At 47.2% G+C, this 26,044-nt stretch overlaps 1 long non-coding RNA gene across 2 annotated transcripts; it reads right to left on the bottom strand.

Moving 5' to 3' along the window:
- Positions 495-3,230, bottom strand: LOC102182441. 2 transcript variants are annotated; one of them, XR_001919622.1, is made up of 3 exons: positions 2,681-3,230; positions 1,069-1,733; positions 495-656 (listed from the first exon to the last, which is right to left on the bottom strand). It is a non-coding gene; the product is annotated as an uncharacterized LOC102182441 (long non-coding RNA). The 2 variants fall into 2 exon arrangements; XR_310822.3 differs by having other exon boundaries at positions 1,069-1,326.

Raw genomic sequence — 26,044 nt, 5'->3', positions numbered from 1 at the left:
CAACAGAAAGATGGCCCGACCGTCTGATGATGGCACTACCACCATAACAGCTCAAAACACCGGCTGGTGTTCCTTCTCCACATCAACAGAGGGAGAAATATTCGAAGACACTGGGACTTGGGAGAATCTCTGCTGGGAAGTATGGCCCCACCCAGTGCCAGCAAAGCCCCCAACCTCTGTTAACACAAAGCCCCCAGGTCCTGCAATGTGTATGCGTCCTGGGTGTGTGCTGAGAGTGGGGGTTCCTCACTCACTGAGAAGCCTGGGTGAGAGTGGGGTGCTCAGGGACTAAGTCACAGGTCCAGGGCACTAGCAGCCCGGAGGGTGTGTGACCTTGAGCTACTCTTCCGTCGGAAACTGAGCTGCTCACTGCGCCCCCTGGAGGCCAAGGGGACACACTCAGCGGGTGGTCAATGAGCGCAGAAGCCATGAGGTGTATGAAAAGTCTCCTTGGGGTCCGACTCCTTTCATTTATATTCAAACAAAACAGGATCTTAAGCAGGTCAGCATTCAAAAATTATGTAGATAAGAATGAAATCAGACAAACTCAGAAAATGCTAAAACACAACCACTATATTTCAGGCACAGAGAACCAGGCAGAAACAAACTCAGCAGGTGTTCACTCGGCAAGCACACACCTCCTCCAGTGAACTCACCTGCAAAGAAAGTACAGTACGTCAGTTCTTCGTTCAACTTCAGCAAGTCTGAACATTCAGAGAATTTAAAACTGTCTTAATACAATAAAATACCCTTCAAAACCTAAAATCTACCTTCTACCCAGAACATGATGTGGCTGGTGCCCACCCTGCAGCGACCCAGCCGCCCCTCTCCTTCCAAGTCTACGGGCTCCATCCCAGTGACTTCCCAACAACCCCCACCACCACCCCAAGCACACCAGGGCATCCACCCACCACCACGTGGGGCCCTCAGAAACCTGCCCACAACAGGCACAGTAAACTGCCCTCTGACAACCCCCATAACTCAATACCAGCCTGCCTATCCCTTCATTCTCCTCACTGGGCAGCCCCCCAGTTTGGCCCCAACTCTTCAGCTCCCCGGTCCTCTCACTTTCATGCTTCCCGCCTTCTGTCATGTTTCATCAGCTGGAAATGACCTTCACTTCCTCACAGGGTTACATCCTGCCGGGTCCCACTGGAAACTCGTCTTGCTGGGGTCCGGCACTTCCTGCTGTCTGCCTCTCTGCACCCCAAACCCCGGATGGCCAGGGACCACGCTTTTCTTGACGTTCCCTCCAAAGCAGAGACGTAACACTTTGACTGCTGTAGGTACTTCAACGTGATGAAGGATCGCTTCTCCATCAGTGTGCTGACAATGAAACAGGCAAAGACAGAAGGAGGAACGATGCTTCACGGAGTAGGCTGAACCACACCAAGGAAATAAAAGTGCAAAGCAGTTCCACTAGTAGTTACTGAGTGAGATCCCCAGCAAAGACCAACAGGAGGGTTCTCTCCAAGTGGAACTCGTCTCGGCCTCTGTCCAGGAAGTGAAAGGGCTCAGGTGTCACAATTCCAGTAAGGGTGGCACTGCTCTTCCAGTAACTTCCAGACCTGCACTGTTCCACGCAGCAGCTGCCAGGCACACACGGCCATTTACATTTGAATGAACATTTCAGGGACTTCCCTGGTGCTCCAGTGGTTAAGAATCCATCTGCCAGTGCAGGGGACACGGCCTCGATCCTTGGTCCAGGAAGAGTCCCACGTGCCACGGACCAACTAAGCCCAGGCGCCACAACAAAGACCCCATGCAGCCATAAAAATAAATAAATAAAACAAAATTTCACTCCAGGATTGTGGCCACCTGACAGCACAGATATAGGCCATTTCCAGCATCACAGAGAGTTCTGCTTGACTGCTGCTCTGTACACAGGGATCTTTTGAAATAATAGTTTTTGGCACATCATCTTGTTTAAAACCCACACTGACCTCCTATAATCCTCAGGACAAGGCTCCAAATCCTCAAATGAGCCGCAGGCCCTGTGTGGCCTGTCCCTTCCCCACCTTTTCAGCTTCTTTTCACATCATTTTCCACTTTATGTTCTGGGCTACAGTGGCCTTTTTTCAGTTCCACCACTAGCCAATACTAGCTAGGCCACTGGCCCTTTGCACATGCTGCCCCCTGGCCTTCCCACCAAACTCCTACACATCCTTCAGAGCCCACTCAGGGTCTCATCCCCAGGAAAACCTTCCAGTCTCCATCAAGTTCTTTGAGACACACATTCTTGTAAGACTGTGCTTTCCTTCAGAGCATTAATATCAGCTTGAATTATACTCTCTTTAGGGTTATTTCCCCAACTAGGCTGTAGTTTCCTGAGAAAAAGATCTGTAACATCTCTGTGTCCCTAACACTTAGCTCGGTGCCTGGCCAAAGTATCATAAAGTATTGAATAAAACAAACATACATGAACACTGTTCATAGGTATTTTTCTTTCAATGAACGTTCTGTTTGCAGTATCATACATGATCATCAAACTGCTGCTAGAATGTTCACACCTGTTACTGCAAATTCAAAACCCAGGAAAAAGTTCTCCTAGGAATTTACTTTAGGTCAGGGTCGGGCTGCCTGGTACAAGGTTGCACCCACAACTGGGCAGGTTCAACAACACAGGAGCCTTTCCCCAGACCATTGGCCTCAGGACCCTGCGTCTCCACCCTTGACCTACCTGGATCCCCGAAACTGACGTCACTCCGAATATGCTCTAGGCTCGCCGCAGAGGAGTAGCAAAGATTGCAATGCCTTCACCCAACCGCCGGGGGCCAGAGAGCTCTCATCTTCTCATAAAACCCTGGGGAAAGAGATCCACGTGCTCTAGGAGAATAAACCCCACGTCTGAGGTCAGGGGCGGCGGCCAGAATAAGTTTCATGGATGTTTACACACCCCCTAAACCTCATGCTGCCCTTCCAGCCTGGGATCCAAGACTTTTCTAAGGGGTGCAGCGCCTCCTACTGTAGCCCCTCACCCCGACCCTGGTGCCTGAGTTTGGCCTCTTCCGTCCAACACCCAATTTCTATGCTGGGAATGATTCCTGAAGTCCGGTTGCCGGCAGCTTCGTCAGCGCCCCAGGGCGGGAACTGGCGCCGCGGATCAGCGTCATTCTGCGGGTTTGGGGTTCGGCCAGCGGGTGGGAGCGAGCGAGCACAGCAACTCTGACACCACGGAACACGTGGGGGCCCTGCCTTCCCAATCTAAAGTCAAAAGCAGGTCCGAACACGCACTTCCGGCCGTAAGTGACGGCTTACCACAGAGACGGCAGCTAGAAGATCTCCTTAGCTCTGAAACTGGGTCCTCCATGGCCACCTTAAAGGGGCCGCAGCCGCGAGATGTTGGAGAGGAGCGCCCTAGCTTGGAGGGGAGGGCCCTAGAGCAAGTGAAGCAGGAAGCCAGCTAGGTTTCCGGAATGGAGCCGCATCGCGAGGCCGGGGATAGATACAATGATCACTCCTGTTTTCCAGGTGAAAAGAGCCATGCTGCAGAGAAGGTGAATTACTCTTCCAAGTTTGGCCAGCCAGGAAGCCATTGGCCCTCTCTGTGCCCACAACTGGGCAGGTTCAACAAACAGGAGCCTCTTCCCAGACCATCGGCCTCAGGACACTGTGTCTCCCCCCTAAACCTACCTGGAACCCCCCAAACTGACGTCACTCCGAATATGCTGTAACCAGCAATCTTGGAGTCTGCCTTTAGGCTGGGCTGGCCTTCTGGTTAGCCACAGGCCCCCTCCACTCCCTACTGCTTTACACCGGTTGTTCGCATTTATACCACCTGCGGTCCCAGGAGGGTGCTTGAATTTGTGACTTGGGGAGTCTCCAGGCTAAAACCCCCAACATACTGGCTTTCAAATCCTTCAGAATCTAGCCTTGTCTGCCACCACGCTCTCCCTTCCTCAATTACAGGGACCTTCTCACCCTGCCCCCTCAACTCCCAGCTCAGCCAGCCTCATCATCCTGCAAGTCTTGAAGGACAGGGTTTGTTTTTGCACGTGTAGTTCCTCACAGAGCTCGCACCTGCGTGCTGCCCACTCCAGGTGCTGAGTGAGGGGGGAGGAGGTGAGGAAGCCGTCAGACAGACTCTGTTTTGCTACTTACAGTGTAGTTTAACTCATGGGCCTCTATTTCTCTGTATGTGACATAAAAAGGCTGCAGCAGGTCCCAGCCTTCATTTATCAGCAAATCTCTGTTTTTAGATGCAATATTTTTCAGAAATCCAGTAGTTAATACAGATAAAGTTTTTATTTTATTTATTGTTTCTTTTTTTGAATCTGCCATGGGTGTACATGTGTTCCCCATCCTTTAAAAAGATACTTTAAAAAACCCGACAACAAAAAGACAAAAAAAAAAAAAAAAAAAAAACCACCAACCATTAAAAAATGGACAAGTAATTCAAATTTATCTCCGAAGAAGACATTCAAATGGCTGATGGTCACATGAAAAGATGGTCAATGTTGGGACTTCCCTGGTGGTCCAGTGGTTGGGAATCCACCTGCCAATGCCGGGGACATGGATTCAATCCATGGAATGGTCCAGGAAGATCCCATGTGCCTCAGAGCAACTAAGCCCACGTGTTGCAACTACTGAGCCCGCACTCTAGAGCCCTTATGCCACAGCTAAGGAAGCCCGGCGCTCAGGGGCCCGTGCTCCACGACAAGAGAAGCCGCCCCAATGAGAAGCCCGTGCACGGCAAGGAAGAGTATCCCCTGCTTGCTGCAACTAGAGAAACCCGTGTGACACGACAAAGATCCAGCACGGCCAAAAATAAGTAAATAGATAGTTTAAAAAAATAAAAAAAGAGAGAGATGGTCAGCATCTTTAGACATCAGGGGAATATACATCAAAACCACAATGAGATGCCATTCATATCTAGTAGGATGGCTAGAAGCAAAAAATCTGAAAAGAGAACTGATGGGCAAGAACATGAGAGAGCCCAGAGGGAGGGAGAAGCCGGATGACAATCAGGAGCTCAGTGTGGCTCTTTCCCTGGTGGCTTTCCTGGTGGGGGCGCCCGGTAATTTTCCTGGAGAAATGCCTGGAATGGGAGGGAGTGTGCCTAGAATAGCAGGAATGCCTGGGCTCAATGGAATTTTTAGTGATCCAGAGATTTTCTTGTAGCCATGCAGGATCCAGAAGTTACTGTGACCTTCTGGGATATGGCTCAGAACCCAGCAAAGATATCAAAATATCGGAGCAACCCAAAGGTTATGAATCTCATCGGTAAATTGTCAGCCAAATTTGGAGGTCAAGCATAAAGCCCTTCTTTTAATTTCCTTTTATCTTTTGGGGCCTTTTTGTTTGTTTGTTTGTTTTCTCTAGGCATCATACCTTTCTGACAAATAAAGTCCCTGCTGAAGGAAAAGCAACTTGGACCGCCTAATGGATGTCACGATAATACGAACCGGCATATCTCTGACCTTCTTATGAAGAAAGCTGGGGTACTTCAAAGATAATTCCTACTCCTCTGCCCCAAATGCAACTGAAACATTCTTACAGTGGTTTGCCATTAGGGTGTTCATTAGATAAGTTTTCCTACTAGAAAGTAAAATCTTTAAACAATTTCTAAAACTTAAACATATCTAAAACAAAAATTTTAAAGAATAAATAATAGAAAAGAATATGAATTTGTGGAAAAAAGAAACTAGATAAAGTAGGAGATGCTCTGTGGGAACCAAGACAGCCCCATGAGGCCTTGTACTGGCCTGGTTCCAGAGGTTTCCTATAAGTTCTGTGGACTGCTGTTACCTCAGGTGGTATAGAATCTGCCTGCAAGGCAGGAGACCCAGGTTCAATCCCTGGGTCAGGAAGACCCCTGGAGAAGGGAATAGCTACCCACTCCAGTCTTCTTGCTTGGAGAATCACATGGACAGAGAAGCCTGGCGGGCTACAGCCCATGGGGTCGTAAAGAGTTGGACAGGACTGAGCAACTAACACTTTCACAGCCCAGAAAGCAGAGGGTGCCACTGTGGGACACCCGCAGGACCCTTCCAGCTCTCAGGTCCTGGATCCATAGAGTCAGACACACATCCTGGCCTTGGGGGAAGTTATGGTTCAGGGGAAAGGTTTGCATGAGACCCAGTGCTAGAAACGCTACATGGAAATAGAGTTTCCGGGAACGACTAGTGACACGTAACTGTCCAGATCATTCTGCATTATTCCCAGGGAGACAGGACAGAGGGCCCTCCCGTGGAACAGTCTCTGGAACACTGGACGTTAAACAAACACGTCTTTGTGTCCTGTCCTATTTCCATCTGCTGAAGTGCTACCTGGATGTGGGTTCTTTCTTTACTATATGATTTTTTGTTTATTTATATTTATTCTTTACTCTACTGGGTCTTTGTTGCTGCACAGGCTTTTCTCTAGTTGTGGCGAGTGGGAGCCACTCTTTGTTACGGTGCAAGGGCTTCTCACTGGTGGCTTGTCTCGTTGCGGAGGGCTCTTGGCACATGGGCATCCGTAGCTGCAGAGCATGGGCTCAGTAATTGTGACTCCAAGGCTCCAGAGCACAGGCCCAGCAGTTGCGGTGCATGGACTTAGTGGACCCACGGCATGTGGGATCTTCCCAGACCAGGGATGGAACCTATGTTTCCTGTATTGGCAGGTGGATTTTTTTTACCACTGTGCCACCAGGGAAGCCCCTGGATGTGGGTTCTTAACACTGAAACTTCAGCTTTTGTCTGTGACTGCACCTCTAGACAACAGTCTTCATTTTTTCTTTTCCTTTTCAACCATGTTGCATGGCTTGCAGGATCTTAGTTCCCTGACCAGGGTCGAATCTGGATCCTGGCAGTGAGAGAGAGACAGGAGAGAGGCCCCAGGGTGAGCAGCTGCAATTCATTCCCTGTGGACAGAAGCTCGGTAACAGCAGAGAGGAGGCTGGGCCCTGCCCCAGATGAGAGATGAAAGACCACACAATCCTCATTCTTGAAGTCAAGGAGACTTGCCTGACTACACATGCGCAGAAAGGCTCCTTGGAGGTCAAAAAGGGAGAAGGGCGCTTCCCCACAGTAAGTGAGGCCAACCGACCCCTGGGCCTCTTTGTAGAATCCATGCTGGTTGAGAGATGCACACACATGGGGGGACCCTGACATGTGCCAAATACAGACAAGGCAAAACACGGTGATTGGACAAAGGAAACCTGGAAGAAATGCCCCACGAAAGCGATTCAAACTACCGCAAGGGCGCGACTCCCTCCCTCTGAGCCTACCAGTGTGGTCATCTGCATGTACTCTTTTCCTCCTAATAAATACTTGACAGTTTCATTACTTCTTTCTGTCTTTGTGGGAATTTATTTCTGCAAAGCCGTACAGGCCAGGGCCTTGTCACTGGCCTGCTGGTTCCTTGTGGTCTGTGTGTGTGTGTGTGTGTGTGTGTGTGTGTGTGTGTGTTAGTCGCTCAGTTGTGCTCAGCTCTTTGTGATCCCATGGACTGTAGCCCGCCAGGCCCCTCTCCATGGAATTCTCCAGGGAAGAACACTGGAGTGGGTAGCCATTCCCTTCTCCAGGGGATCTTCCTGACCCAGGAATTGAATCCCGGTCTCCTGCACTGCAGGTGAATCTTTACCATCTGAGCCACCACGGCAGCCCTCCTGGTGGTCTAGGGGCTAGGATTCAGTGCTCTCACTTCTGTGGCCTGACTTCAGTCTCTGCCTGGGAATTGAAACCCTGCTTCAAGCCGCTGCAGGCTGAGGCCACCCAAGATCAAAAGCGCCGAATCCTGACCACTGTACTACCAAGGGATTCCCACGACATCAGTCTTCGCTAGTTCTCCTACGCGACAAGTGTGCTGGGCACCTGAGCAGGTGGTGGAGGGAAACTTTGAACCCACAGGAGGAGACTCGTGAGAACACTCCGTGTGGCTGATGGCACGCCTGCACATGGCTCCTGGAATGTCCCCCAGCTGTCTCCTGATCACTCCGTTCCAGCCCCTCTGTGGGGTTGGCCTCCGCTGGTTGAGGCGTGGTGACAACGTGCTTATTTTCCCCAAAGAATACATGTGTTTATATATAACAGGCTGCTCCGCCCTGTGGATGAGCCTTACCATTTATGATGTTTGTTCCTCTGGATTATGTAAGAGGGTTGAAGCAGGTAGGTGTCCAGTCTTTCCAAAAAGATGCTACTTTAATAGTTGTTGTTTAGTCATTAAGTCATGTCTCTTTTGTGACCCCATGGACTGTAGTCCACCAGGCTCCTCTGTCCATGGGATTTCCCAGGCTAGAATACTGGAGTGGAATGCCTTTTTCCTTCTCCAAGGGATCTTCCTGACCCAGGGATTGAATAATAGTAGCAATGCATAATTAAACATGTGGACTCTGAGAAGTCATTTTTCTTATGTTAAAAATGGCCCTGGGACCCAAAAGGACTATACATTACATTACATCGTTCAGTCATGTCCGACTCTTTGCGACCCCATGGACAGTAGCCCACCAGGCTCCTCTGTCCATGGGATTTTCTAGGCAAGAGTACTAGAGTGGATTGCCATTTCCTTCTCCAAGGGATCTTCCCAACCCAGGGATTGAACCCGGGTCTCCCGCATCGTAGACAGATGCTTTACCATCTGAGCCACCAGGGAAGTCAAGGGACTATAGCAGAAAACAATAAAAAATGAGCTAAAGAGTAGTTCAATCAAGTCAAGATTTTGAGCTTCTTTCTTCGTCCACTAGAGGGTGAAATCATACACCAGACTGTGCTCTCTTTTGTAATTTGGTATAGAGGGTTTTTTTATTTTGTGGGAGTTTCTTTGTTTCATTTACTTATTTACTTTATTTTGGGGGTTGGTGTTTTTTTTTTTTTTCTTTTTTCTTTTTTTTGGAATTTAGTCAAGATTTGATTTCATCAGAAAGTTATGCAGAAGAATTAACCTGCATGGTTAGGCTCTTTCTTAGAAATCTGCCAGGGTGTCCCAGCTGCACAGAGTCCCCGGGAAGCATTCATCATGTCACAGGCCAGCTGAACACTTGGCGCTTGGGGATCAGAGCACATCGCAATGAAACTTTCTGGCCAGAGTCATTCCCAGTGACAACAGGTGGTTCTGCTCAGCATGAAAGATTTTCTTTGATGAGGAATCCAGTGCAACACATACCAGAATTTGAAGTCCCAGATAGGGTGTTAAGGGTTCAGAAGTATCTCTGGCCAGAACATTGCTCATATTTGACATTGAAAGGTACAAATCAAGGCCAAAAGAAGTTTGTACAGAGCCCGTGTGGTTCAGATGGCTGATTAATATCTGCTGGAAAAATGCTGTTGATCTGGAAAAAAAAAGTTACAACTCTGAAAGTGTAATTTTAAGTAGAGTACTACACGTTCTCTGGTTTATGAACCTGGTGACAGTTTTCTGATGGATTGAACAAATATGGAACACTCACTGCTGGCTGAGTGAGGCCAGGACAGAAAGCAAGACCGAGGTAACTCATCTTCGCGGAGCTGACATTCTAGTGCAGGGGAGATAGTGAAATCATTAGAGTCCTGCGGTCACGTGATTGCGAAGGGGGCGTGGGGGATGGGGAGAAATCCGGGCTAGGAAGGAGTGGAGGGTGAGGTTTGCAATTTCACTTATTGTTTTTTATTTATTCCCCACCCATCCCCACACTGCTCAGCCTGTTGGATCTTAGTTCCCCGGCCAGGGACTGAATGCATGCCCCCTGCAGTGGAAGGAAGGAGTCTTAACCACAGGACCACTAGGGAGGTCCCTGCAATTTTAGTTAGGGTGTTCAGAAAGGGCCTGAATCTTTAATCTTTAACAAAATCCGAAAAGAAGTGAGTGGATCACGGGACACCCTGGAAGAACATCCCAGGCAGAGGAACAGCCAGTGTGGAAGCAGCCAAAGCCACCAGTACAATGGACGGTGGGCAAGAAGGGTTTATGAGCAGGACTGCAGGGAGCTGGGGACCAGGTCTTGCAGGATCTTGCAGGAAATTGTGAGACTTTGGCTTTTACTCTGATGAGTATCAGTAGCTCACACGTTCTCTTTTCATTTTTTAGGGACCTTTCCTGCTCCCCTGCACCCAATAAAGTAGTTAATTTTAGACGTATTTCTTGTTCTCGTACTAACAAATTTGCCTGTTAAGCTGATCCCAGATCAGGGAGAGTTATCTTTGCCTGGGCAGTTAGAGGAGTCTTTCGCTCTTGGCTCTGTTGAACTTGAACTTTGGTGTCCTGAGATGAGTGACATGGAAAAATGTTTAGATGTGATGAGTAAAGTTCCTGGGACAAATGACCTTCTTCACAAATGAACACCCTTTGCCCTTCCCCTTGTAGATGAAGTCAGAGGCTACCTGAACGCCTGCCCATCTCATCAGCAAGGATCCTGGTCCCAGGTCACTTATGCAGCTTCCACCATAGCTCAAGTGCTCTGTGATTGTTTTTTTGCCTGTTTCCACCTCATAGGAACGGTGTGCTTGTCTCTTGACCAAAGTGTAGAAGTGTGTCATTTAAATCATTCCATTAAAATGGCTCAGATGGTAAAGAATTTACCTGCAACGCCAAAGACCTGGGTTTGATCCCTGGATTGGAAGATTCCCCTTGGAGAAGGGAATGGCTACCCACTCCAATATTCTTGCCTGGAGAATTCAAAGGACAGAGAAGCCTGGCAGGCTACAGCCCTCGAGGTCGCAAAGAGTCAGACACGACTGAGAGACTAACACTTTCACACACACTTTCACTTGACCATCCAGAAAACTAGAAAAAGCATATCCCTTTATGATAGTTACAAGTGTACAGGCTGGTTGTGGCTGTCCGTGGATACACATAATGAATGCGTTGAAAACAATTAGTCATTCTGATTTTTTTTTTCCAATCAGTTTTGCAGCTACAGCAGAAAAGGAGGTCTTTATTGCAAATTTAATTCAAGTGGAGCTGAGAAAGTCATTGGAAGCTCACGTGTCCCTTCTGCCTGTCAGCTGTGCAGTTGGGTGATGGTTATACAACGCCGCTTTAGGTCGGCAGCCTCCGGCAGTCGGACATTGAGATTACTGTATCGAGTTAAAAAAGGACTACTGTTTTCTTTCAACAACAAATTCCTTGTTAACAAAACCAAGATGTGGGGTCTTTTAAAATTTATCTTTTAATTAGAGGAAAATTGCCTTACAATGTTGTGTTGATTTCTTCCTTACAACAACGCAAATCAGCCGTAATTGCCAGTTGGCAAAAGTGGTAAAGAATATGCCTGCTGATACAGGAGGCGTGAGAGATCCTCTCACGAGTTTGATCCCTAGGTTGGGAAGATCCCCTGGAGGAGGGCATGGCACCCCACTCCAGTGCTCTTGCCTGGAGAATCCCAGGGACGGGGGAGTCTGGTGGGCTGCCGTCTATGGGGTCGCACCGAGCCGGACACGACTGAAGCGACTCAGCAGCAGCAGCAGCAGTGTATGTATATCGATGCCACTTTCTCCCTTTGTCCCACTTCTTTCCCCCTATTATGTCCACCAGTCTGTTTTCTTTATCTGACTCCGTTCTTTCCCTGAGAATAGAATACCACTTAATACCATTTTTCTAGATTCCTTATATATGTGTTAAGGTACCATGTTCTTCTCCTTCTGACTCGCTTCACTCTGTGTAACAGGCTATAGGTTCATCCAAGGATGTGGGCTTTTCATAACTGACTTCCATCAGCAGCTACGTAAGCCGCCTGCTTATGGGACAGAATTCCTTTAGAATTCCACCTGTGCGGGCTGTCCCCTCTGAGTCAAATTTCCAACGTTTGTGGCCACTTGCAAACTTTATTAGGTTGTCACTTTCTGTCCTGACGAATTACGGTAATGAGCTATGGGCAAAGCTTCCAAAAATCCCCTTCACTATTGGGCTGTCTTTGTTCCCAATTACTTGAGAGTTGATTACCTCTTTGTAAGTTAATAGGGAGAAAGAAAAAGAAGATATTAAGAAGTCAAAATGAAACAAAGGCCTCACTTCCTCTGGTCATGTTAGATTTATATCAGCACTGCTGGGTGTTTGTTTTTAGTTCAGTTTTGTGTGTGTGTGTGTGCTCAATAAAGCACTAGTTTAAAAATTCATAGGATGGAAATGCTGGCACTGAACAGCAGTTGCCTGCTTCCCACAGCCCTCTCTACTCGGCTTCACTTCAGTTCAGTTCAGTTCAGTCGCTCAGTCGTGTCCGACTCTTTGCGACCCAATGAATCGCAGCACGCCAGGCCTCCCTGTGTATCACCAACTCCCAGAGTTCACCCAAACTCATGTGCATCGAGTCGGTGATGCCATCCAGCCATCTCATCCTCTGTCATCCCCTTCTCCTCCTGCCCCCAATCCCTCCCAGCATCAGGGTCTTTTCTAATGAGTCAGCTCTTCGCATGAGGTGGCCAAAGTATTTGAGTTTCAGCCTCAGCATCAGTCCTTCCAATGAACACCCAGGACTAGTCTCCTTTAGGATGGACTGGTTGGATCTCCTTGCAGTCCAAGGGACTCTCAAGAGTCTTCTCCAACACTACAGTTCAAAAGCATCAATTCCTCGGTGCTCAGCTTTCTTCACAGTCCAACTCTCACATCCATACATGACCAAAGGAAAACCCACAGATAGCCTTGACTAGACGGACCTTTGTTGGCAAAGTAATGTCTCTGCTTTTTAATATGCTATCTAGGTTGGTCATAACTTTCCTTCCAAGGAGTAAGCGTCTTTTAATTTCATGGCTGCAGTCACCATCTGCGGTGATTTTCCTTCCAAGTTCACTTATCTCCCTGCTTCTTTTTTTCACCACATCTTGTGACTTGTGGCATCTTGGTTCTCCCACCAGGGATGAACTCACACCCTTTTGCAGTGAAAGTGTAGAGTCCTAACCACTGTGCTACCAAGGAATTCCCTCATCTGCCTGTTCCTTCCTGTTGTTGTGTTTTTTTAATATTTATCCAGTACCTGGCATGTTGCAAAAATTATCTTATTATTGTTTAAACATGTATTTATTTACTTGGCTGCTCGGGGCCTTGGCTGCAGCACATGGATCTAGTTCCCTGACCGGGGTTTGAACCCAGCCGCCTGTACTGGGAGTGCCGAGTCCTAACCACTGGACCACCAGGGAAGTCCTTTCTCTCCCTGTTTCGGAATAACGGGTATGCTGCTCTTTTTGACTCACCTTCTTCATCCTGGCCTGTTGCCTTTCTTCCTGGTGGATTCAGGCTGGGCTCTCACCGCCTCCCCTCTGCCCTCGCTCCCAGCACAAGCATCTTATATCATCTCTGTTTTCACCATTCGGAGGTTACACTATTGCGCATGTGCAAAACCACTCTTAGTTTTTAATGTTCCCCTATAGTTGTCTCGCTATTTCTTTGGCTGAGCTTTCTTTGAACCTCTTGCTGATTCTTCCTACATTTACAGTAGCCTCTTAGCGTAACTTGACACAAGCAGGTCAACCACATTAAGTAATCTATGCATTCTAATTTTTAAGTACTTATTTATTTTATTTATTGTTGGCCTGCTCCAGGTCTTAGTTGCAGCATGCAGGATCTTCAGTCGAGGAACATGAGACCTAGCTCCCTGATCAGGGATCTTCAAATCTGGGCCCCCTGCATTGGAAGCACAGAGTCTTAGCCACTGGACCACCGGGAAAGTCCCTAATTTTTTTTTTTTTTTTTAGATGAGAGAAAGAAAACTTAAAACAATCTAGTCACAAGTATCTGTTAAAGTTTTGTTACAATCTTGTAGGCAAGGGGAGAGGCCCCTGCAGGGCAAATCAGAAGTTGATTTTTTGGTTGCAACTAGAGCTTTCATGCAAAGAGTTGACTCATTGGAAAAGACTCTGATGCTGGGAGGGATTGGGGGCAGGAGGAGAAGGGGACAACAGAGGATGAGATGGCTGGATGGCATCACTGACTCGATGGACATGAACCTGAGTGAACTCCGGGAGTTGGTGATGGACAGGGAGGCCTAGCGTGCTATGATTCACGGGGTCGCAAAGAGTCGGACACGACAGAGCAACTGAACTGAACTGAACTGAACTGAGAGATTATCATACTAAGTGAAGTAGGTCAGAAAGAAAAAGACAAAGATCATATGATATCAATGTGGAATCTAAAATACGACACAAATGAACATATCTATGAAACAAGAAACAGGGCTTCCCTGGTGGCCCAGTGGTTAAGAATCCGCTTGCCAATGCAGGGGACATGGGTTCAATCCCTGGTCTGGGAAGATGCCATGGGGCAACTAAGCCCGTGAGCTGCAACTACTGGGAGCCCCCATGCCTAGAACCCATGCTCTGCAACAGAGAAGCCATCACAGTGAGAAGCTGGGGCACTGCAACAAAGAATAGCCCCCGGGAACCGCAACGAGAGCCGGCCTGCAGGCAGTGGAGCAAGGAAAGCCCGCGTCAATCATTAATTTCAAAAAAAGAAACAGAATCACTGACATAGAGAACACACTGGTGACTGCCAAGGGGAAGCAGGTTGAGGGAGGACGGAGTGGGAGGCTGAGGTTAGCAGACGCAAGCTTTTATATATAGAACGGATGAATAAGATTCTACTGCATAGCACAGAGAACTGTATTCAATATCCTGTGATAAACCATACGGAAAACAAATATTTAAAAAAGAATGTAAATATAACTAAATCACTTTGCTGTTCAGCACTGATTAATACAACTTACAATTGTAAATCAACCATACCCCAATTTTACTTTTTTCTATCTTTTTAGTTTTTTAATTAATTTCTTTTTGGCTGCACTGGGTCTTCATTTCCTAAAGGAGATCAGCCCTGAGTGTTCATTGGAAGGGCTGATGTTGAAGCTGAAACTCCAACACTTTGGCCACCTGATGCAAAGAGCTGACTCATTTGAAAACACCCCGATGCTGGGAAAGATTGAAGGCAGGAGGAGAAGGGGACGACAGAGGATGAGATGGTTGAATGGCATCACCGACTCGATGGATATGAGTCTGGGTAAACTCCAGGAGTTGGTGATGGACAGGGAGGCCTGGCGTGCTGCAGGCCATGGCGTCGCAAAGAGTCGGACACAACTGAGCAACTGAACTGAACTGAACTGAACTGCTGCACAAGGGCTTTCTCTAATTGTGGCGAGCAGGGGCTACTCTCTAGTTCAGGGTGCAGGCTTCTTATCACGGTGGCTTCTCTTGCTGTGGAGCACAGGTTCTAGGGTGAACAGGCTCAGTAGTTGTGGTGCATGGGCGTAGTTGCCCCACCGCATGCAGAATCTTTCCAGGCCAGGGATCTGGGAACCTGTGTCCCCTGCATTGGCAGAAGGATTCTTAACCACTGGACCACCAGGGAAGTCCTGTGCTTCAATTTTTTTAAAAAAAGAAGCTCATTTTTAGGTAGGTATATTTTCTAAGAAAATATCATCATAAGGCTAAATAAGAATCACTGGCTAAAGGTCCAGGCAGTCAGGTGGGTGGGTAGATAACTGGCTTCCCAGATAACTAGCCTTATGAATTTCATCAGGAACACTAATCTCTCCTGAGAAGGAGGGCGTGAATTATATCAGGCTAAAAGCCTCTGTCTCAAGTCTGGTTCAGACCAAATTTTTTTAAAAAATAGTCCCTCTTTTTGTCTTTTTGGCCTGGGCATCATACTCATTTTGGTTAAACACCTGACTTGATCAAGAAGGCCCATCTGGTTATGTTTTTATTCTAGGAGCAAAATGAAAGTGTCCTCGTTCAGTGCTGGTTAGTTGAGGATGGCATCACTGACTCAATGGACAGGAGTTTGAGCAAACTCCAGGAGATAGTGAATGACAGGCAAGCCTGGCACGCTGCAGTCCATGGGGTTGCAAAGAGTCCAACATGACTGAGCAACTGAGCTTGACACCAGGCAGCCAAAAGGCCCAGTTCTATTGGGTTACAGGTGCAAAGAGGCCTCAGTGGGGTCGAGTGGACTCTGGAGCTGGGTGGCACTGCCTTTGGACCACAGAACCACCATCGTTCCGTCCTGCGTGTGGCCTCTGCTCTTGCTGTTCCGGCCCCCGGTGTGCCTTTCGCTCCACCTTCCTCCACCTGGTGCTCCTTGTGATTCTGCTCTCAGTGCCGGCCCCACCAGTGTCCCCTCCCCTCTCCTCCAAAGGTGGGGACCCCGTGAGCTCTCCTTGAAGGCCTCATTTTTGTGTGTTTTACTTTTAGAAGGGGTCTTCTCTCAGCCAGCCAGTCTGTCCCAGGGTGGTGGTGACTGTCTTGTTTACCTCTCTATACCCAGTGCCTGGCACAGTGCCTGAGTGTGCAGCCCACATTTGTGAGTGACAGGTGGACACTAGCCCGGGATCCTAGGCAGTCGCCGGCCCTCACTGAATCCATCCATGCCCTCCTAGGAACATGAGAGGCTCAAGGAGGTGACATCTGCAAAGCACTTGGGACCTACAAGGCCTGTAATAGATTATGCTTACTATCCTCTTTTCACAATATAATATCTACTTTTCTCTTTTCATTATATAATATCTTTTTATTAGAGAACATTCCAATTAAGCCTCAAAAGGACTAAATGAAGGGACTTCCCCGGTGGTTTAGTAGTTAAGAATCTGCCTTCCAATGCAAGAAACATGAGTTCTATCCCTGGTCTGGAAGCTAAGATCTCACATGCTGCAGGGCAACTAAGCCCACACGCCACAGTTAGAGACAAGCCTGCTGGCTGCAACGAAAGATCCCACGTGCTGCAACAGAAACACGACCTGGCTAGATGAATAAATACTTTAAAAAAAAAAAAAAAGGACTAAATGAGGGTAATTTTTTTAAAAAAACAATGGATTTCACTTCTAAAACAATTATTCATTTGCACCAGGTCTTAATTGCAGCATGTGGGCTCTCAGTTGTGGTCTGTGGGATCCAGTTGCCCGAACAGGGATCAAACCCACGTCCCCTGCATCGGGAACATGAAGTCTTAACCACTGGACCACCTGAGAAGCCCCCGAGGGTAAGTTTTGACAAAGATTCTTCATTTGACCAAACTTTCCTCAGGCCCTGGACCATCCCCTAGGCTGCACCTCCCTGTAAAATCTAGTTTTAACAAAAGTCTTGCTGAGTTACTTTAACCAGAACCACCCCCACCCCACATCTTGATACCGTGATCAGATTCTTGACCCTTCACCAACCCCTAGGTGATGTCTGACCCCACACCCACCCGGCCTGCCTTCAGTAAGAAACCTGTTAAGTCAGTTCAGCCAGAACCCCCCTGTACCTGACATAGTTTTTACTCTTAGTAATTTTCCATACACTCCCACTTGCCCACACTGTATTCCTAATTGAGCCTAGTCTCTCTCCCCCACTGTAAAATCCCCTTGCTGTGGTCTCATACCCACCGTGATAGTCTGGAATCAGTTCTCTTAACCATGTCTAACAAGGGTTATTGAGTAATTGTTTTTAACAGCTAACAGTAAAGACATGAACTCCAGTGTCAGGGATGAAAAATGTTTCTTCTACGCTCTTATGTTTATTGCTCGGGGTCCTGCAAATTAAAGACAATTTATTGAGAGAAAAGGCATATTTTTAAAATTCACCCAGGTATGCAGAAGTTCACGAAAAATGTGACTCAAGGAGATAGTTAGAATTGGGGGCTTGTAAACCAGAGGATGGAATGGTTGGATTACCAATTCAAAGGACATGAGTTTGAGCAAACTCCAGGAGGTAGCAAAGGACAGGGAAGCCTGGCGTGCTGCAGTCCATGGGGTCGTAAAGAGGCGGACACAGCTTAGAGACTGGACAAAAACAGCAAACCATCTTAAAAGGGAAGGGGCAGGGGAGGGGAAGGACAATTATGGGAAAAAAAGGACTTTTTCGGAAAGACAAATGGGCCTTTAGGAGAACAGACGAGAGCTATGGTAGTTTTGGAGCTTTCCGGGTAATACTAGTGGTAAAGAACCCACCTGCCAAAGAGGAGACATGTGGGTTTGAGATGTGGTTTTGATCCCTGGGTCAGGAAGATCCCCTGGAGAAGGGAAAGGCAACCTACTCCAGTATTCTTGCCTGGAGAATCCCATGGACAGAGGAGCCTGGAGGGCTACAGTCCACAGGGTTGCAAAGAGTCGGATGAGACTGAAGCAACTTAACTTTTGGGAAATTCTCATTTGGGTGTGGACATCTCTTCTCCAGAAAGAGGAGTCAGTCTTTCCGAGTTGTGATCAGAGCCTGGGGAGGGGATTTGTGACTACTGAATTCTTTGAGGGAAGTTCTGCTTAGGCATATAAGGGAGAATTCAGAAAATAAAACAATGACAAACTCTTATTCTGGATCCCTTCAGCAACCTTTTTCTTCTCTAATTTTGGTACAAATCAAGGAAATCACCGTTTACTTCCCTTTTCCCAAGTAAGAGGAAATTGAAATGACTCAGATCCGCTCTAGAGGCAGGTGGGGTCAGGCTCAGGGCCCTTGTTCTGAGTGTCCCCATGCTATGCCCTCACCTCCCAGCAGCTGACTCACCTGTGAGTCCTTGCTTGGTAACAGTTCCACTCTGCGAAAGGTCAGCAGCTCATGCGTCACCTACAGGGTTCATTTGTTCCCCTAGGCGTGCATTTACTATCAGGGGATTGCTTACCAAGTAGGGGGAAACAGCTGCTCTGTGTGGGGTTTTAAAGACTTCAGATTCTGGAGCAGAAATAAAGAATCTTATTTATTCAACCAACTGCACTGTAGACCCACAGGGGAAGATACCAAAAGCCACAAACCTAAGACAGCTTCCACCTAAGGACCACTTAGGGCTTCCTCACTGGCTCAGCAGTAAAGAATCCGCCTGTAATGCAGGAGACCCAGGAGACAGGGGTTCGATCCCTGGGTCGGGAAGATACCCTGGAGAAGGAAATGGCAGCCCACTCCAGTATTCCTGCCTGGGAAATCCCATGGACAGAGCAGCCTGGCAGGCTACAGTCCATGGGGTCGCAAACAGTAACGAACGACCATTTAGCCCACACCTGGTGCTGGGCTCGCTGTAGCACCGGGATTTCATTTCCTCCTGGAAACAGGTCTCTGAAACTGAAAGTTCTTTTCTCTGCTTTGTAGAGACAGGGCCTGGGACACAGGGAAAGCCTTGCAGCTGGTGAACTTGGAGCTTGAATGTGGGTCGTGTGCAACTCTCACAACCACGTGAAGTGAAGAGTCTCGTTTGTATGGTTTTTAAGCCAACCAAATGTAAAGATAATAACAGAATTTTATTTTAAATCTATTTATTTACTCATTTATTTGGGCACATGGCATGCGGGATCTTAGTTCCTTGACCAGGGATTGAACCTGCGCTCCCTTCAGTGGATGTGTGGAGTCTTAAACACGGGATTACCAGGAAAATCCCTAAAGTCTATGTTCTGTCTCCCTTCTGTACCATTTGCTTTTCGTGCCTGGCATTGGAAGCCTATACTGTTCCATATATTCTAAAAAGAACTGAAATAATCCACAAGTGCTTAGTATCTAATCATTTCCAGCCATCAGAGTCCCCAGTTGCACTCCAGTTGAGTAGGCTCTTATCCACTACATTAGCTAAACGCAGAAAATGCCAATATCCTAATATGTACATTTTTGGAAAGTGGCGTCATAATTTGTCAGCCTACAAACATTTTCCTTGGAATACTCTGGGCTCCCCTGTGTTTCTTGATTCCGTGATGTCTGTGCAAACAGTATAATAGCTGGAACCAACTTCAGGCCAACTGCTTCGGTTTTAACTTTTGCCATGTTACCCAGAATAGAGGTGTGGACTTGTTTACTCAGTTTTTGCTGAGGAACGTTCTTTATCTTCCAAGGAATACAGGGAAGTGTTCCTGTCTAGAACATGAGGTTCTGAACAGTGGCTTGTCAGCTGGAGGAATTAGACAGTTGACTGAACTCCGAGAGGAAATACCTTCTTGGTTGCTGGGTTGCAGGGAGAGGAAGTGGCCGTATTGGGGAACTGAAGAAAAAAAAACAAACAATTGTTTCAGGGACGTCCCTGGTGTCCAGTGCTTCCACTACAGGGGACACAGATTCAAACCCTGGTTAGGGAATTAGGATCCTGCATGCCTCATGGAGTAGCAAGGGAGAAAAAAAAAGAAAACAATTGTTTCAGCAGGGACAGTCTTCAGTGTCCTCCGGAAAGCCTGGGTCTTGCAAGGATCTGTTAGAGAAGTGGGTCCAGTGATCACAACTTGTGAAGATCCAGCTAGAACGCAGTGTGTGTGTGAATTTTCATCCCTGGTCCACCTACTTCCTTGAGTAAAAGAAACCTGATGCATCTTTGATAATTAATTCTTAAAATTATCCCCAAACTGGAAGCAACCGTTGACAAAAGGGGAAAACGGATTAAACTAATTATGGTCCAGCTGTACATCAGAAAGTTACTTATGATATTTTGATGAGCAAGGAAGAAAGCAGGTTTTAGCATACTGTGTGGTGCCATTTACAGCTCTAGAGTGGGTAGCCTATCCCTTCTCCAATAGATCTCCCCGACCTTTACAGCCACAGAGCCCTAAGTCAGGCAAAAGTATTAATAATGCTATGGTGATAGAGGTCAGGAGAGTGGTTATTTGGGAGAGGGGTACATGCACGGGGCCCCTGGAGTAGGAAGTGGCACCTCACTCCAGTATTCTTGTCTAGGAAATGCCGTGGACCGAGGAGCCTGGTGGGCTACAGGCTATGGAGTCAAAAACAGCTGGACCCAACTGAGCAACTGAGCACGCGCTGGGCAGAGGAAAGGGAGTTTGGGGAACGCAAAGTGTTCTTTATCTCCATCCACACGGCTGTTGAGCATCTACATACGTGAAAACAGACCTAAAATATGTGCTTTTCACTATGTATAAGTTTGTTGTTCACTTAGTCGCTAAGTCCTGTCCAGCTCTACTGTGACCCCATGGACTGTAGCCAGCCAGGCTGTTGCGCCCATGGGATTTCCCAGGCAAAAAAACCGGAGAGGGTTGCCATTTCCTTCTCCAGGAGATCTTTCTGACCCAGAGATCAAACCTGTGTCTGCTACTTGGCAGGTGGATTCTTTATCACTGAGCCACCTGGAACATCCCATGTGTAAGTCTGACCACAATAGAAAAGAGAGCACTGTGTACATACTGATGTGGTTTCATTTAGAAAGTTCATGAACAGGAAAACTGGGCCATGTGTAGAAGTCCAGAAGCGCAGCGTTTGGGGAGGGAGCAGGACAAGGGGGCTTCCGGGGGGGCTGTCGTGTTACAGTTCTTGACTGGAGCTGTGGTCACACAGGTGTCTTCTCTCTGTGATTGTCAGCTGCACGCTGCGTATCTGTGATTCTCCGTTTGGATGCTGTCGTTCAATAAAAGATTATCTGAAAATATTCATTCAAAATATTATGTACAGTAGGGTCTGTTTGTGGGAGGGGGTTGAAAATACATATGCAAAGAAAAAACTTAAAAGGAGGGGCACTGTGTCCATTTCCTGTGGCTGCTATGACAAGTTACCACAAACTTATAGCTGCCTAAAGTAACACAAATGTATTGTTTTGCAGTCCTGGAGGTCAGAAGTGTGACTGGTGTGTCATTGAGCTGAAATCGAGCTGAAGGCAGACCCCTTGTGATTACACTGGGTCATCTGGATAATCCAGGCTAATCTCCTTTTATTAAGGTCATCTGATTAGCACCTTTAATTTCATCTGCAACTTTTATTCCCCTTTGTCACATGACCTAACAAATTCATGGGTTCTGGTTTTAGAAGCAGATGTCTTTGGGAGCCCTCCTTCTGCCATCCACAGGCATACAATACAAAGTTAAGAATGTTAGCTTCCTTATCTATTATCTTCATAAGTTTTCCTGGGAATACAGCTACTGATTCTGAGATGGGAAGAATTAAATCTCAGTTGTCTATAGGGATGGTGTCTTTCCAAGGTGTGGTCAGTCTACCTGCCAGGACCATCTTGGCTGGTAATAGTGTACCTGAGCCTTCAACATTTGAAAGGATAAGTCAAAAAGCACAAGAGGGTATGTGTGTGTGTGTGTAACTAGATCACCTTGCTGTACACCCGAAACATTGCAAATCAACTATAAAGCTAAAATGTTAGTTGCTCAATTGTGTGTCTGACTCTTTGCAACCCCATGGACTGTAACCCTGTCAAGCTCATCTGTCCATGGAGATCTCCGGGCAAGAATACTAGAGTGAGTTGCCATTCCCTTCTCCATGGGAACCTCCCAACCCAAGGATCAAACCGTTGTCTCCTGCATTGCAGGCAGACTCTTTACCATCTGAGCCACCAGGGATGCCTACTTCAATTTAAAAACAAAAGAAAAAACTATAAAATTAGAAGGAAAAATCAAAAAGCAGTTAAGCCTTGAGCAGATCACCACCCTTGCTTCCAGGCGTGCTGAGCAATCTCCTTATCCAGAAAAACAGCTTTTCTGCTTAAAGTTTTGATTGAACTTTAAGGCTGAAAATTTGAAGTAAAAGGATGCTTTATTATAGAATTTTGAAAATATGTGAAACAAGCGAATTACGTTTCGGGAATGGAGTATTGGTAACTTACCCATGGTACCTTAACATTCCTTTCCCTGGGGGGGGTTGCCTGGTCACTTTCTGGGGTCTGTGAGGGGCAGCACCACCTCTGCCCACAGGACGACAAAGCGTGTGAAGTCAATTCAGGTTTCTTCCAAGTCACCCTTTTGCCCTCCTTGCCAGCTCTCCTCTCTTGTGTACTTTCTAGGTCACAGGGTGAATGAACCCCAAAACACATCTGCAGTCACAATCTCGATAAAGAACAAGTTAAGAAATGCCAACCCAGTTTGTCTCTCTGCTCACCCACCCCTGAAATACTGCCAGTTTGAGGTTATCACTGCCTTTGGGGCAAATAACAATTCAAAACTGAGGATCCTTAAGGTCTAGTTCTTCCCAAGGAGTTAACACATGAGACACAAGTTCTTAGTGTTCCCACCTTCTGCCGTAGTTGCTCCCAACTCTGCTCTAATAAACACAATCTCTTATCCTACTCAGAGGCCTAACATGCTCCCAGGCACATGCCTTCTGGTCTCAGGAGAGAGATTCCAGTTGCTAAGTGTAGGTGCAAACAAGATCAGCAAAGGTTGCCTCATGGAAGGAGATGCAAGGGTCAGCATGCCACCTCCACCCAAGTGACACCCTTTTTTACAACACTATTTGTACTATGGTCTTTCCAGTGGTCATGTATGGATGTGAGAACTGGACCATTAAGCAGGCTGAGTGCTGAAGAATTGATGCTTTTGAATTGTGGTGCTGGAGAAGACTCTTGAGAGTCCCTTGGACTGCAAGGAGATCAAACCAGTCAATCCTAGAGGAAATCAACCCTGAATATTCATATTCATTGGAAGGACTGATGCTGAAGCTGAAACTCCAATATTTTGGATACCTGATGCGAAGAGCTGATTCATTGGAAAAGACCCTGATGCTGGGAAAGATTGAGGGCAGGAGAAGGGGACGACAGAGGATGAGGTAGTTGGATGGCATCACCGACTTCATGGATATGAGTTTGAGTAAACTGTGGAAGATAGTGAAAGACAGGGCAGCCTGGCGTGCTGGAGTCCATGGGATTGCAAAGAGTCGGACATGACTTAGCAAGTGAACAGCAACAACAATTTGGGTGACCACCTGGATATCTGTGATAAAAAACAATATCCCAGGGATCCTAGGAGTCCCTCCTCCCAACCCCCCCACCATGATTCAGGGGTCAGGCACAAACTTGAAACAAGAGATGAGGAACTCAGAACATCTTCTGGCTGTGAACCATGGGAATGTGGGTCCTCTCAGTCCCTAGGTGCAGAGCTGTGCTCTTGTTTTATCTTCAGCCATTTATTTTATTTTAATATTTTAAATTAAAAATTTTTTTGCTTTATATTGGGGTATAGTTGATGTACTATATTGTGTTAGTTTCAGGTGTATAGCAAGGAGATTCAATTATATGTATATATGTATCCATTCTTTTAAACATCTTTTCCCATTTATTACAGAATATTGGGCAGACTTTCAGCCACTTATTTTAATCATTCACTCCAGAAAACTGCCCCCTGGCAGCTCCTGTCTGGGTCTGACCCTCCACCAGTTTCAACTGGTAAACACAGATGTGGGGTTTTTACACTGGGAGCAATCAGTCTGAGCACACCTGCAGCTTCTGTTTGTCCTTTGGGTTTGCTGGTGGCAGCTTAGTTGGGTTCAGGTGTTTTCACCAACGACTCCACTTGTTTCAGGCCCTTTTGGGATCAGACAGATCCTTGCTCTTGGCTGCGGGGTGGGTACTGGGGGAGAAGAGGATCTTGGGGCCTTTACTTCAGGTGGCTAAAGCCCTTTCCTGATGTTACCCACCTCCAAGAAAAGGGACATTTTGCTCTGACTACCTTATGAATTGTTTTTTCTTTTAAAATGTTATTTATTTATGTTTGGCTGGGCTGGATCTTCATTGCTGCTCAGGCTTTTTCTAGCTGCAGAGAGCGAGGGGTACTTTCTAGTTATGGTGCAGGGGCTTCCCATTAGCGGCTTCTCTTGTTGCGGAGCACAGGCTCTAGGCGCTCGGGCTTCAGCAGTTACGGCTCCCAGGCTCTAGAGCACAGGCTCAGTAGTTGTGGCACACAGGCTTAGTTGCTCTGCAGCATGTGGGATCTCCCCGGACCAGGGATCGAACCCGTGTCCCCTGAATTGGCAGGCTGATTCTGAACCACTGGACCACCAGGGAAGTCTTACCCTGGTGAGTTACTGCAGCCAAAGCTGCATGTTCTCTTGCTTTTACAACCCACTGTCTGCTAAATGGAAAGGAACAAAATCAGCACCGGGAGTGACAGTAGGAGATGTTTTCCAAGACTCTTAAGAGTATTTGGCCAAATCAAGCAAGAACACTAATATTGAAAATCCTCTTTATCAAGGCTGGTTTTGAAGTCAGTTCATTGTGTGGCAAAGAAAATGAAAAGAAAGGACTGAAAAGTTGGGACTTGTACACATTCTGAAATGCTACAGAAATTCGCATGGCTGTTTTGGGTTCTGGCTGCTGGAGGAAGTTTGTGTGAGAGATCCATGTGCAAATGAAATCTTACGAGAGCTTCAGTAATAGTGTGAGCAAAACCAGATCAGAATCCAGAGGAAGGAGGAATGAATTCTGAACTTTGCATCTGAGGGATGAGCTGGGATTTCAGAGAGCAGAGATGGGGAGAGACCTTTTAGATGGGAGAGAATCAAAATCCTAGAGAGGCATGTGCTCCTGAGACAATGAGCTCTCAGGCAGCACCATGGGCCATGTTTTCAGCCCTGGGCTCTTGGCACACAGCAAAACTAAAGTATCATATTTTTATCATCGTTTCCGTATTGTGTTTTAAGAATCTGAGAACTAGCATAGGCAGACATGCTGTGTGTTCCAAGTGACTTCAGTCGTGCTCAACTCTTTGTGACCCTATGGACTCTAGCCCCCCAGCATCCTTTGTCCTTGAGATTTTCTAGGTAAGAACACCGGAGTGGGTTGCCCTGCCCTACTCCTGGGGATCTTCCTGACCCAGGGATCGAATCCAAGTTTCTTATGTCTCCTGCACTGGCAAATGGGTTCTTCAACACTATTGCTACCTGGGAAGCCCAGCATAGGTATAAATCTGCTTAAAAGTCAGGGCATTTGACTTGGGATTTGAAAGCACGTTTTTATCAGTAACAGCATGTTTGAACAATTTCACAAACTTTTCTGCAAACTCCTTCCATTCCTCTGAGGAGCTGCCTGGCAGGATACCCAGTAGCCGACTGAAGAATTCCTCATCCCATTTCATTGAACGCTGTGGGTGTGATAGGGGCTGGTTCGCAGGTTCAGTTCAGTTCAGTCGCTCAGTCGTGTCAGACTCTTTGGGACCCCATGGACTGCAGCACGCCAGGCCTCCCTGTCCATCACCAACTCCCGGAGTATACTCAAACTCATGTCCATTGAGTCAGTGATGCCACCCAGCCATCTCATCCTCTGTCATCCCCTCCTCCTCCTGCCTTCAATCTTTCCCAGCATCAGGGTCTTTTCAAATGAGTCAGCTCTTCACATCAGGCGGTCAAAATATTGGAGTTTCAGCTTCAACATCAGTCCTTCCAATGAAGAGTCAGGACTGATTTCCTTTAGGATGGACTGGTTGGATCTCCTTGCAGTCCAAGGGTCTCTCAAGAGTCTTCTCCAACACCACAGTTCAAAAGTGTTAATTCTTCGGCGC

The sequence above is a fragment of the Capra hircus genome, chromosome 19 (genome assembly GCF_001704415.2).
Source record: "Capra hircus breed San Clemente chromosome 19, ASM170441v1, whole genome shotgun sequence".
In the NCBI taxonomy this organism is placed as follows: Eukaryota; Metazoa; Chordata; class Mammalia; order Artiodactyla; family Bovidae; genus Capra; species Capra hircus.
The sequence above is the reverse complement of the archived record's forward strand: the minus strand, read 5'-3'. Positions and strand labels throughout refer to the sequence as shown.